This window comes from Zootoca vivipara, chromosome 14 (assembly GCF_963506605.1).
Source record: "Zootoca vivipara chromosome 14, rZooViv1.1, whole genome shotgun sequence".
Classification (NCBI taxonomy): Eukaryota; Metazoa; Chordata; class Lepidosauria; order Squamata; family Lacertidae; genus Zootoca; species Zootoca vivipara.
Window position 1 is genome coordinate 47938698 of NC_083289.1, and position 14265 is coordinate 47952962.

At 49.3% G+C, this 14265-nt stretch overlaps 1 protein-coding gene across 4 annotated transcripts in view; it reads right to left on the bottom strand.

The window, feature by feature from the left end:
• Nucleotides 1-14265, bottom strand: part of LLGL1 (LLGL scribble cell polarity complex component 1) — an 83306-nt gene that overhangs the window by 44483 nt on the left and 24558 nt on the right. The gene's annotated exons all lie outside the window — the stretch shown is intronic.

Sequence of the window (14265 nt, forward strand, 5' to 3'; positions counted from 1 at the left end):
CAGGAGGTCCCAGATTCAGGGATGGTTCAGAAAGATCCCGCTAGAGAGTAGCTGCCTGTCGGTGTAGGTAATATTGAGTTAGATGGAAGCTGTCCCTTGGTCTGAATAGAGTCCCCTGCTGAATGGTATTTTTTCACATTCCCCTTCCACATGGCAGAACAGCACAAAAACTGTAATTTTAAATTACAGCCATAAATTTCCATGCAGTGTTCATATTAAATACTATGAACAATGGTAGTTAAGAAAGGGTTGTGGAAGTACATTTCTTTTATCTCTATTCTTTTGTTTTGTTTTTTCCTGATACGTTGCTTTTTAAAACAAAAAACCCTATTCTTTCATAAATGAGTTTGGATTTTATGGTTGAAGATGTTGAAAAAAGTTCTCCACAGTCGACCTGGTAAACAACTGATTCTGAGACTGAACTTTTCACAAGTCCTACATCTGGATGCAAAAAAAGACAAAGTAGTACCATTTTTTTAAAAAAAATGGCTTTCTTTTTCTCTTCCTTTTTTTTGAGAGGAAAGGCTGGCTAAACTTTCAAACATCTAAGCATGTTGCTTCGGGAATGCACTTTCTATGCTGCCCTACGGTAGTCTCTCTCTCTCTCTCTCTCTCTCTCTCTCTCTCACACACACACACACACACACACACAAAAGCCACACAAAGAACACAAGACAATGGATGGGATTCACAGCTTTGCCATCTCCATTCATTCCAGCAGGGCAAAGGCAAGAGCGCTGGCTTCCAAAGGGAATGAATGGAGGCCGGGAAGCCGCACATGGGAGGCCAGATGCCCACAGGGCAATGGTAGAGCCGGGCTTATTCCATGGCAGCAGCAAGGAAGCTCAAGGGCCACATTTCCTTTTGGCGACCTGGGGGGGGGCACATGCTGGTGGTGGGTGGGGCCAGAGGCAAAAGTGGGCGGAGCTACAGAAACAAAACAAAACAAACACACACACACACACACACACACACCTACTTTTGTACTTTAACAGGCTACATGCCAAGCAAAACTCTGCGGTATCTACACACACACACACACGCAATGGTTTCTCCATCCTCCACCCAGGCAGGTACAAGGCATCAATGCAGCTCAAGGGAACATTTCGGCTGGCCAAAAGCATTCACGGAGGGCATGCAGCTGGGATGGTGAGTATGCATGTGGCCTGGGAGACTCACAAGGGCCACAGAGAGAGGTCTGGAGGGCCCCGAGTTTCCTAACCCCTGCTGTGGAGCATCAGAACACACATCACGAATCACAATATATTCCCGGGTCAAAAACTATGAAACCGATATCACGACATGGAGTTCACTTTCGGACAACATATATATCCCCAGCCCTATTGCAAACCTGCTCCTTTGGGTTTGTGCGCGCATGCATGCGCATGCAATCCCATCCAGGGTAGGCAAATAAATCTGTTAGCGGGACTGTTTGAGGGTGTCCTCATCCTCTTGCCAATTTCCCTCTCATCTCCCCTGGGCAGCTGTGACCTTGTTGCGAAATGCAGAAATCTTGCTGTGCAAGCTTTCACGCACCGGTGTCATGCTTCTGTGAGCAGAGTAGTATTGATTGCCGGGCTTGGGGGGGGGGGGAGTGCCTGCTGTAGCTGGCACTCGATTGACAGGAGCAGCCCCACAGAGCTCGCTCCTGCTCTCCGACCCACTCCCCTGCGTTTTGGGAGATGGCCCTCGAGAGCGAGAACAGCATCCCCTGGAATGCTCAAAAATTAATCCAAGGTTGCTTTCCAGGAAATCGGAATGGGAAGTCATCTTACAAGGGTTTGCCTTGCAATACTCCCCAAAGCTTCCGAATGGGTGGGATACGTGAGGCCCCTTTACATTTTGGGTTCCCCTAATAAGGTAAGGAGAAGACAGAGAGTTGCAAGAGGTGATTCCAAGCCACGTCCCCATAGCAAAAAAAAAGGCTATGATGGCCCATCGCTATCTATAGGATTGCGGTCCTGCAATGACAGCCTACCTATGTAAACACAACATGCATCTGAAGGAAGGGAGCCGGAGGGAGCTTGCATTGTGCTCTGGGACGGGAGGTTTCTCTAACCTCACCCGACAGCAGGTCTGTAAAAATAGTTGCGTATCTGTGTGTTTTTTTCCACTGGAGTTTGGCCATTTTAAGATCTGCATTTAAATAGACAGGCACAGGGCCAGCTGCTGTTTGAATCAGACGTCAAACAGAACGAGCACCCTGCACCCAACCGCCCGCCCACCCGAGGGAGGCAGCTAAAATGTAGTGATTTCTGAGCCGCAAAACAGAGTGATGTGGTTCAAATTCCCACTTATCCATGAAGCTTGTTGGAGGACCTTGGGTCAGACACGATCGCAGAATCGTAGAGTTGGAAGGGACCCCGGGGTTCATCAAGTCCAGCCCCCTGCAATGCAGGAATCTCAGCTAAAGTGTCCATGGCAGACGGCCATCCAACCTCTGCTTAGAAACCTCCAAGGAAGGAGAGTCCACAACAGTCAAGCACATCTGTCAAAAACTGCCAGGCACCTCCTCACTTCTCAGACGCTGGAAAGAAGCTTTATTTGCAAAGATCAAAGAATGCAGCATACACTAACTTAATTTATTACTGGGCGTTTGGCCCGTGTTAACATCTATCTCCTGCCTCTCCTCCAAAGAACTGTGCGTGCACCCACAGTGTGTTTTGCTTTATCCTCCCTACGACCCTGCGAGGTAGGATAGGCTGAAAGATCTAAGAACGTGGAGATCTAAGAACGAGGAGGGTGGCCAAGAGGATCCAGGGTCTGGAAACCAAGCCTTATGAGGAACGGTTGAAGGAGCCTGGTACGTTTAGCCTGGATAAGAGAAGACATAGAGGAGATAGGATAGCCATCTTTAAATATCTCAAGGGCTGTCATGTGGAAGGTGGCGCAAGCTCGTTTTCTCCGGCTCTGGAGGGTACGACTCGAACCAATGGCTTCAAGATACAAGAAATGAGATTCCAACTAAACCTTAGGAAGAACTTTTCTGAAGGAAAGAGCTGTTCGACAGTGCAACAAACGACCTCAGAAGGTTTTGGTGGGGTTTAAGGAGAGGTTGGATGACCATCTGTCATGGATGCTTTAGTTGAGATTCCTGAATTGCAGGGGGTTGAACTATGAACATTTTGGGGGTGAGTTGGGGGAACCCATTGATACACAGGAGCCCAAGCCTGCACCCAGAAGCAGAGCAACTCAAGCACAAAGCTTATCATCGCAGGCAGATCTACGCCTTCACAAGTCACAAACGTCCCACCTCCGCAAACACACACAAAGCCATCCTGCTGTTACTTAGCACTTCACGAACTGATCCTTCCTACCAATCAACTTCCCCCTCCTTCCCCATTGCAACCACAGCGGTGCACAGTCAAAGGCACAAGTGTTTTGTTTTGGTTTTGTATTTTTCTTCTTTTGCAGATGTACCGAGTTAGCAAAAGATGCTCTTTAAAAACAACTCTTGTGGCTTTATTGCCTTTTTAATATGAAGAGGAGCCAGAACTCAATGGCAGAATCTGGGCACTGCACCAAGCTGGGAATCCTTGGCTTTCCAGCTAAAGCAGGAGTGGGGACACCCTGTGTCCCTCGAAAACGTTGTTGGACTCCAACTCCCAGCAGCCCCAGCACAGCACAGCCAATAGTAAGGGACGGTGGCAGGTGTAGTTCGACAACTTCTCAAGGGCCACAGAATTCTCAATCCCTGAGCTAAATGGGAACAAGGCTGAAGAAGAAGAAAAAGTGTTCTCAGTTGGAGACATTGGAAATCTGTCACCAGGCGAGGTCAGTGTTTAGAAACTCAGATATATAAGCTAGGCGCCAATTGGCTCCTTAAACTTAAAAGTTGCAGTCGCCAAAACGGAACATCTAGTTGCCATTTGGGGGCAAGGCAGCTCTAAAGTCTTATTTTTCAAATGACGGGCTGACAGTGATTGTTTCTCAGTTAAACATCTGGCTAGTTCAGATGACAACCTTGATCTAGGTCAAGAACTTAGAACTTAAAAGAAGAAAAGCCATTTGACCCACATATATATATTGGCCTATTCCTAACTCTTTTTCTTAACAGTTACTGTTCCTGCTCAGGCTGCACAGAAAAAGCACATGGGTTCCTGAATTTCATTCCAATTTTGCAGATAAAAATACAGCTGATAGAGTCCTACAGGATGGGGTATTAGTATGTGAAAACTAGATCCAGATCTAAGGATCCCCAGATGGTGAAGATGTCAGGCACCATCCTGACAGAGGGGCTTAACCAGGCATCCCCAAACTTCGGCCCTCCAGATGTTTTGAACTACAATTCCCATCTTCCCCGACCACTGGTCCTGTTAGCTAGGGATCATGGGAGTTGTAGGCAAAACATCTGGAGGGCCATAGTTTGGGGATGCCTGGGCTTAACAATTGCGTCCCTCTTTCCCAGGGAACTCTGGGAATTGTAGCCGTGCGAGGGGACTAGAAGTCTCTCCCTTAGCAAACTACAGCTCCCAGAGTTCTTTGGGGGGGGAAGCCATGTGGTACGGCAGCGCTTCGATTGCATCGTGCGGGTGGGCCCTGGAAACGCCACGGCTTCTGGGCTTCAACCATGCGTGCAAAACCCACTCAGCCCATCCTCTTGCAGCAGACCTGGGCAGACAGCGCTGGAGGCGGATGAGCTCCTCACGGTGACCCCAAAATGACAAGTTTGTGAGCTAAGGAACAGCAGTGAGCAACTCAAAGCGACAATAGCATGAACTGAGACACAAAGACACCTACAGGCGGGAGCTCCCACAAAACAGGGCGTGCGAGTGCATTGCACCCCGGGGGTGTGTCATTTTAGGGGGTGAAACTTAGTTTTTGCAGATTTCTTCAGCGAGGGTTCTTTAAAATATGCTTTTGAGGGTGAGGAGTTCGTATCTGCTTGCCTGGATGGACGGCAGAGAGAATTGCAGAAACTACCCTATTGTGACTTGTTTAGTCATTTAGTCGTTTCCGACTCTTCTTTCGAACCTACTGTACGAAAGCAAAAAAAAAAAAACCTGAGGTTGGCTTGCTCCACCCCTTTTGACCCAGTGGCCCTCCGAAAGCTTGCCCAGGGGGGAATCTGGCCCTCGGACTGAGCTCAGCTCTACAGAGGGAAAACAAACACCCTTCTCCCTTTTGCTGTTTCGCCTCCAGCGCAAGCCCCTCTGCCCCACGTCAAGACGCCCCCTCAAATTCTTGCCAAGCAACAATTTTCTCCCAGCAACAGCGGCTTCCAAAATCCAGGCAACAGGCATTCACGTCAACCAAAGACCTTTTAGCCATCACCCCCACTTCCGGCTCTCTAGACCTCTGGCTATGTGCGGCTGGCAAGGAGGGGGGCTGGGTCGGAGGAGGGGAGGAGGGTAGCGCTGACCAACTGGGCAGATTCCTGCACTGCAGCCACCAGTAACAGGCACAAGACAGGCTCCCCATTCATAAGGAGAGACGCTTCGTTGACCCAATACCAGGAAAAGTGGCCCGCTTAATTTTATTTTTTTGGGTGAACTTTAAAAAAAAACGAGCCCTGAAGGCAAGGCAGAGGATTTTTTTATTTTATTTTACAGGAGGTGACAGGAGGCGTTTTTTATTTTACCCGTCACTGCAGTAAACTGTAGGGTCTGGGTTTGGTTATATTGTGAAAGCAAAGAAGCTGATGCTTCCAGAGATTAAAAGCAAATTTTGATAAATCATCAGGCTCGCAGATTCCTCCAGGCCTGAATTTTACATTCTACTGAACGCCTGTGTGTCTCATCCAAGAGGCCTGCAAATGTTTAGAGAATGTTAATGGAGTTAACCTCCAGAGAATCCCAAGAATCTCGGCTGTCTTAAATCTTTCATATCGACAAAGACCAAGCTTCTAGTCCTCATGAAGGGGGAAAGGGCTAGGGCTGTTGTTCTTCCCGAGAGGCCCTCTTCCAGGAGCTCACCTGCCAAGCATCCAAAGGAAAAATGAATGGAAAATCATATTATCCCCATTCTGTTCCCCCACACATGGACGTCTGGTATTTTCTCAATTCCGTTTCTTAATGCTCATTTCATTTTTAATTTCCCTTTTCGTTTGCCTTCGTGTATTGCCATGCACAAGGCACATTGATGAGCTGAAGCAACAAAACACGCAACACAGATCACAATATAACAATCCGACCCAACGCAAATCAGCCATTAAAAATGACTTTTATAAAGGACTACAAGCATGCCTCGGAGATCTTGCAAGCCTGGGTCCAGACAACCTCAATAAAGGCAGTCACACACATTTCTTGGTTTCATAGGCATCTCAAAGTTATACCAAGAAAAACCCCGCCTATCCAGCTCCACTCCTGTGGTCAGAAGAGGGGCAATGGTGACCGGGTTTTTTTTTCGTAGGGAGCAATATCTGTGAGATGCAATTAAGCAAAGCCCAATTAAAGCAATATGTGCTCATAGTCAATAATCCATTAGGATATACAAATAGGGTGCAGAACTAGACGCTCAGCAACCAAGGCTGGAACCGTGCACAGGGCCGGTGCACCCATTAAGGCAAACTAGGCCACTGCCTAGAGCACCAGAATGGAGGGGGCGCTGAACAGCTCGCCCCCCACCCGCCAGCTCGCCCCCCACCGCCCGGTGCTGCCTGGGGCCGCCTCCCGGAGGCGCGCGGGGAGTGCGAACCTGGGGCTACCTCGCCGCGCCTCTCCTCTCAGCTATTCAGCGGAGGCGGGCGAGCGAGCGAGCGGCGGAAGTGGCGGCAAGTGCCCGCAGCTGAAGCCTTCAGCTATGGGCGCTGCTGCCGCCGCCACCCGCTCACCCGCAGAGGAGCTCACAGCATCCCCTTCATAGGCGGGAGGAGCGTGAGCCAAAAGGAGAGCTCAGTGCCCTCCCGCCCACGGAGGGGACGCTGTGAGCTCCCGAGCGGCTGCAGTGAGCAAGCGGCGGCAGCGCCGCTGAGGAGCTCAAAGCATCCCCTCCACAGGCGGGAGGGCGCCGAGCTCCCCCCCTTGGCTCACGCTCCTCCCGCCAATGGAGGGGACGCAGGGGCATCAGTGGTGTTACCCGGGGGGGCGCCAGAAGCTGTTTTTGCCTAGGGCGCAAAAAGCCCTAGCACTGGCCCTGACCATGCATATCTGGGTACGATCAAGGGGCGAGAATTGGGGACCTTGCATTAGGCCTGGGTGAGGGATAGAAGTCGGCTGACTACATTCTGCCTTGTAACTGACCCAAGTGGGACGGAGAGCATGAGACTCTTAATCTTAGGGTCATGGGTTCAAGCCCCATGTCAGGCAAAACATTCCTGCTCGAAGGGGGTTGGGCTAGATGACTTCTGTGTCCTTTCGAACACTACAATTCTATGTTGACAAAGGAGGGAGGGAGAGGGAGGCCACTATGATACCACTTTAAACAGCCATGGCTTCCCCCAGAGAATTCTGGGAGTTGTAGCCTTTTAAGGGTGCTGTGAGCCATTACGAGACCTCCCCCCCACACACACAATTTCCACCTCACGGAACTACAATTCCCAGAGCGGATTAATAATCAATTCCTCTTCACAGGAATTCTAGGAATTGTAGCTCTGGGGACGGGGGGGGGGGGGTAGGCGCCTCCTAACTCCCAGCAGAAATTAACACGCTATGTCTCCCAGACATCACCTTGCCGACAAAGGTCCGTATAGTTAACGCTATGGTTTTCCCAGTAGCGATGTATGGAAGTGAGAGCTGGACCATAAAGAAGGCTGATCGCCGAAGAATTGATGCTTTTGAATTATGGTGCTGGAGGAGACCGTTGAGAGTCCCATGGACTGCAAGAAGATCAAACCTATCCATTCTTAAGGAAATCAGCCCTGAGTGCTCACTGGAAGGACAGATCGTGAAGCTGAGGCTCCAATACTTTGGCCACATCATGAGAAGAGAAGACTCCCTGGAAAAGACCCTGATGTTGGGAAAGATGGAGGGCACAAGGAGAAGGGGACGACAGAGGACAAGATGGTTGGACAGTGTTCTCGAAGCCACCAACATGAGTTTGACCAAACTGTGGGAGGCAGTGGAAGACAGGAGTGCCCGGCGTGCTATGGTCCATGGGGTCACGAAGAATCGGACACGACTAAACGACTAAACAACAACATGTCTCCCAAGATTATTTGGGAGAAGCCGTGCGTGTTTTTGAAGCAGCATCACAGTAAATCAAAGGCATGGTGTGAATGCGGCAGCTAGACTGGTGACTGGGAGCGGCCGCCGAGACCACATAACACTGGTCCTAAAAGACCTACATTGGCTCCCAGTACGTTTCCGAGCACAATTCAAAGTGTTGGTGCTGACCTTTAAAGCCCTAAACAGCCTCGGCCCTGTTTACCTGAAGGAGCGTCTCCACCCCCATTGTTCAGCCCGGACACTGAGATCCAGCGCCGAGGGCCTTCTGGCGGTTCCCTCCCTGCGAGAAGTGAAGCTACAGGGAACCAGGCAGACGGCCTTCTTGGTGGTGGTGCCCGCCCTGTGGAACGCCCTCCCATCGGAGGTCAAGGAGATAAACAACTACCTGACATTTAGAAAACACCTAAAGGCAGCCCTGTTTGTGGAAGTTTTTAATCTGTGATATTTTAATGTATTTTAGTATTTGTTGGAAGCCACCCAGAGTGGCGGGGAAAACCCAGCCAGATGGGCGGGGTATAAATAAATAAATAAATAATAATAAATGTGCTCAGAGAGAGCCCAACCCTACAGAGTATCCAATCGAGAATTCAGCAGTGGGTAAAAAACACCCCCCCAAAAAAGTTTGTTAGACCACTCCAGGAATTGTAGCTCTGTGAGGGGCAAAGGGAGGTTTCCAAACAACTCTCAGCACCCTCTCAGCATGACTGTTTGAAAAGTGGTATCGCGGTGCTTTAAACGTTTGACGCAAATGGGGTCTGAGACCACCTTACCTGCGGAGAAATCAATCTATTATTCAGCAATGGGTAACGCATAAAAAGGAAACCAGGGAAAGTTTCCTGCCTGTTCAGAAATTTGGCCGCGAATGTTCATCTCTTTAGCAGAGTAAGAGAGAGAGAAGAGAGAGATTGTGTGCGTATTCAGTCTTTGCCAAGCCAGCATCAGAAGCCAACCACCACAGGGATTTATTTATTTATTTTTTAAGGGTTGTGGGGGTGCTTTGCAGCATTCGACCTTCCCCTCAGCTCTCCTTGGCAGCCATCCCTGGGAAGAGCAATTCGCTACCAAGACCCCTCCGGAGGAGAGGAAGACTCCCTTTAGGCACCGGTGTGGGCTTTTATTTTTACCCCTTCAGCTGCTTCCTCCCCTGGCCTGGCTGGGAAGTGGAGAACTTCCCCCTCCTCGCCCCCCTGCCCAACTTACTTGAGAACTTTTATCCTCTGTTCTTAAGCCATTTCCCCAATTGTCTTCCCAACTCACACATGCCCTGAATTGAAGCCAGCATGGCCGGGCCCTTCCAGCACAGCTAAAGACCCAGAAAGGTCGGGGGATGGGGGAGAGAGATAGAAAGCCAAGCAGCAGGGGGACCAAAAACAGCAAAAAAAATTGGATGCCCCAAATCCAAATTCCCCTGTTCAGAAAGCACCACATTTCTTCCTGGAGAGACCGCCTGCGTCCCCACTTCCCAACAAGGTCTGTACATCTGAACCGCGTCAGTTTAAAAATTAATAATACAAGTCATTAAAATACACACACACACACACACACACACACACACACACACAAAGACAAAAAGCACACCCACAGTTCGTTGAATGATAAGAGTTGGAAGGACCCCCAAGAGTCATCTAGTCCAGCCCCGGAAATACAGGAATCATCTTAGAGGTGATGTGGTGCAATGGGTCAGCTAGTCTGGCTGCTATAACCAGACTGGATTACTAGCTTCCACTAGCCGATATTTAATTTTTACTGCCGCGCCTCAACTTTTTACTGGGGGGGGGGGAGAGGGAATGCGCTAAAAAGACAAAACCATGCATTCTAAATATGCATGTTGTGTTTTATTTCTTTTTTTAACATATTGACAATCCTGAGTCCTTCCTGGAGAGGAGAGATGAGAACGTGGGGTGCAAGATCAAGTAAGACAGAGGCTTGGGCCGGGGGGGGGGGGAGAGAAAGAGAGAGAGAGAGAGAGAGAGAGAGAGAGAGAGAGAGAGAGAGAGAGAGAGAGAAGGGGGAATGTTCCTCTGCATTCTATTCCTGAGCTTCGGAACTCCATGGAGACGGCACATCTTAGCAGCGATGCCAGTGCCGAGGCTTTAAAAGAACCCGTTTTGGAAGCCAAGATTCCTGCAGCTCTCCGAAAAAAACCCTGCATCTATTCAGATTCCTTCCAAAAGGGCAGGGGAAGACCCTTATTGGAAAGTGGGAGGTGTTGCGCGTTGTTTTTGTACCAAGTTAAGGTTTCCTGGCCCTTGTTTGCAACTTCAAACAAAACACACACACACACACCCCAAATCCAAATCATCAATTGTGCTGGACACCAACCCAGTTAGAGAGGGCTCCAGAATTGCCCTTCCAATTCTGCACCCCAGCTCTCCACCTCAGTACACAACAGGAATTTAAAAATCAAAACACAAGAGTTAGAAAATGAGCACTCCCTAAGAATAGCAGGAGCAACTGCTAAGGTTTCCTTGGAGGGCGGCAAAACCAGAACCAGGAACTTGACTGCCTGTTAGCTTCCCTTTCTGCTCTGTTCACATTCCTTCATCCTAAAGCAGGGCATCTTTCAACGCATCGCAGCACGTTCTGCAGGCACGGGCCAAGAAAGGTATCACAAAATTTGGCCAAGTATGCACAACGAAAAAGGACCAGCTACTTTCCTGCCATGCATTAGTCCACGAGGTGCGGGGTAAAGTCTGTTTTCTTAAAACATGAATTCTCCTCCAGCCTTAGTAAATCCCAATCCATTTGTACAGATCAAAGCTGGCACCTTAATTCAGGCTTGGACACTTTCTGGTTGGCAGTGAAGCACTAGGAAAATGCAGTCCCCTCGTGACTTTCCTCCCTCTAAATTCCCTTGCACCCAACGATGACACCCAAGAGGTGTCCCATGGGCGTTGGCTGCCTCTGCACCTCCAGGGGAGGTGATGAAAAGGAAAAGAGCTTCTCTTTCATCCTCTTCCCCCACAGAATCCAGTAGCAGCAAAGCAAAGCAAGAAAACTTCCATGCTACTCCCCGCCTGCCCGGGGAATGACATAAACAGGTGGTTGACACAAACAGGTGGCTCCCAAGCCCTGACCCCGTAATTTAAACCTCCACCTGCAATTTAGGAAGGCCAGAGAGGAGATGCCACGAGGATTACACCTGTTGCACCAACTCCATTATCCTGTCTGGGGCACACGCCCCTCGGAGGTGGCGCTCCTCTTCATTATCCGGTGCAACGTCACAGCTACGAGCAGGTAAGACGAAGGAGGAAAAGGAATGCAGGAAACTTTTTTGTTTTTAAAAATTGCCTCTTTAAAAAAACCACAGAAAACTTAATCGGCATGTCTGATGTTGGAGGCATTGGAACATGCCTGAAAATTGTATGCCATATGGGGCTGAAAACACTGAAGTTACAGGCAGCAGAAGAGCAGGAGGGTTTTCCCATTGACTTCAATGGAGGAACAAAGGCAACAACCAAAGTAAGGTGGCTTGATAATCAATACACAGCCCCATGCCCCGAGTTCCAAACAGGCAAAGGTGGAGACAATGAAAGGATCTGTTTCTCACTTTGTGATGAGCAGGTATTATCAACCCTTTCCAAAAACACAGGGCCCACTTTTAACCCAAACATGCACTTGGGACCCGTTTCTTAATTTCTTACATATTTTCATGGTACTAGTGGTCCTGTTGCAACCCAACCTTGGATCAGGAGTCCTGACCCACCAGCTGCTCTGGGGAAATCCTGACACAAAGAACCAGATTCAACTGCCTCATTCTGCTAACGGAAGCCAGCCAAAGGACTCCCACTAACGGCCATGGGGCTTTGCCTCCCTGCAAATCTGCTCTGGAGGGGTGAACCTCTCAGAATGGCATGGGGTCAGGAGGAGAGGGGAGATGGCCTTGTTGAGCAAGCAGAAACTCTTGTGCTGATGGAATGACCTCCTTAGCACTGCAATGAATTCCACCCAGAGTTAAGCAGAATTGCAAAACATCTCCCTGCCTTATGGATTTGCTATATTCCAAGAATAGGAAGGTTCCTGAATACCACCTCTCTCTCTCACACACACACATTTGTAAGGGGGGGGGGGAGAGATTTGATGGAAGGAGGGATGCAGAAAAGGCAACATCTCTGACAGTTGAGCATTATCATGGCCATGCACATTTCAAGTGAAGGAAAGAAACCAATCACTGATTCACACTCTTTTGTTCGCCTGGCCCAGTGAAGTCTGCTCTGAGCCGCAAACCGTCTCCATTGCCTCAGGCAGGAAAAGTCTCTCCCATCACTTCCGATCCGATTCTTTTTGCCAGTGACACTGAGAATTGAACACTGGGCCTCCCTGGGTACAAAAGCCTGGCTTGGCCACCAGCCCCCGCAGCAAGGAAAGCAAGCCTTGCGTGTTGAGCTTTAGGAAGTCCCTGGCAGATCTCGGGGCCTCACTCGATCCGAAGCACAACCGCCAAGAACTCCGCAGACGAGCGATCCTGAGTCGTTGCAAACGGTCTGCTGTCGTCCTTCTAAAGGTTGATGCCAAAGAGCAAGCTGTGAACCCAGTCCAAACCTCTCCTCTGTTTACCTGCCTACCATGCAGGGTCGTAAGGATTATGAATTTTGCACTTGAAACCCGCTAGGTAAGAGCCCGTGCTTCTTTTCCAATAAAACCACCAGGGGCTTTCATGGGAACCTCCAAGCTATCGCACTTGGGTCCGCAGTTTTTAAGAAACAAAGGCTTTGATCAGGGTAGAGGAACCTGCAGCTCCTCAAATGCTGCGTAACTACAACTTCCATAGTCGCCGACGACTGGCCTTGCTGGGCCTGGGGCTGATGGGAGTTGGAGTCCAGGAACATTTTTCAGAGGGGTGTCTGCAGTATGGAACTGCCCTGCCCACCTCCTGTTGAGCAGCCCTCCCCCCCCCCCCAAAAAAAAAATCAGTTGCAAGAACGGTAAGGCAAGAGCGAGCCCTGGACTTCTCACTTGCTCTAAAATATACAAATGTCTAGAGAGCTGTAAAGTTCCAATATCTGGCTTAGATCACTCTGCATCTGCAGCTCTAAACCAATGTGCCAAATCTCTGCAACCCTGAGCCCTGGCCACACACACATCTGAACTCTACTCAAAGCGGCATTTTTGCACCTCAGGGATTAGTTCCTTGCTTAACTGGCTACCAGTTCACTTCCAGGCCCAATTTAAGGCGCTCATGTTAATGTTTATAACCCTAAACAATGCAGGCACCAGATACCTGGAAAAAAAGCCTTCTTCACTAGAGACCCGCATGGGCACAGAGATTGGCAGAGGTAGTTCCTCAGCCCTCAGAAGCCAAGGGGGTGGGTGGTCCAGGCAGAAAGGGCATTTTCTATGGCAGCCCCTAAGTTGTGAATCTCTCCACAAAGCTGTACCTGACACCTTCAGTATACAGCTTCCGGAAAATGCCGTAAACACACCTTGGCTTTGGGCACCTGAGGTGGATATTTTAGGACCTGCCTTACTCCTTGTGATTTCAAGTTGTTTTAAACGCTGTTTTTAACATGTTTTTTTTAAAAAAAATGCTGCAACCTGGGACCTCAGGGTAAAGGGCAGGTAATAGCAAGGCCAGGAATGGGGAGCCTTTTTTTAAAACGAAAGGCCTACATTTCCTTTCGGGCAAAGCTCCAGGGGCCACATGCCAGAAATGGGTGGTGCCAGAAGCAAATGTCTAGGCCATAGCTGCCCAGAGTGGCTGCAACCCAGTCGGATGGGCAGAGTGCTATTATTATTATTATTATTATTATTATTATTATTATTATTATTATTATTATTATGGCTCTGTATATGGCCCCATATGCACGATATACTTAAGGCTCCCCTCAGAAAACATTGGGAACAGCCATTTGTTGAGGATGTTGTGCTTGTTTAGGAGACCCCTATTCCCATCACGGAGTGACCGTTCCCAGAATTCCCTGGGAATCTCAGAGCGGTTTAACAGTCAGCTCTTCTTCCCATGGAATTCTGGGAATGGTGTCTCCATGAGGGGAACAAGCGTCAACTTTCAGCACCCTTAACAAACCACATTCCCCAGAATCCTTTGGGGGAAGCCATGCCTTTTAAAAGTTGTGGTGTTTTAAACATACAGCAGCTTTCCTTTGTCCCTCAGGCCCCATCTCAGCCCTCCCCCCAGGCCACTTGGGGGGCTCCCCTTTAG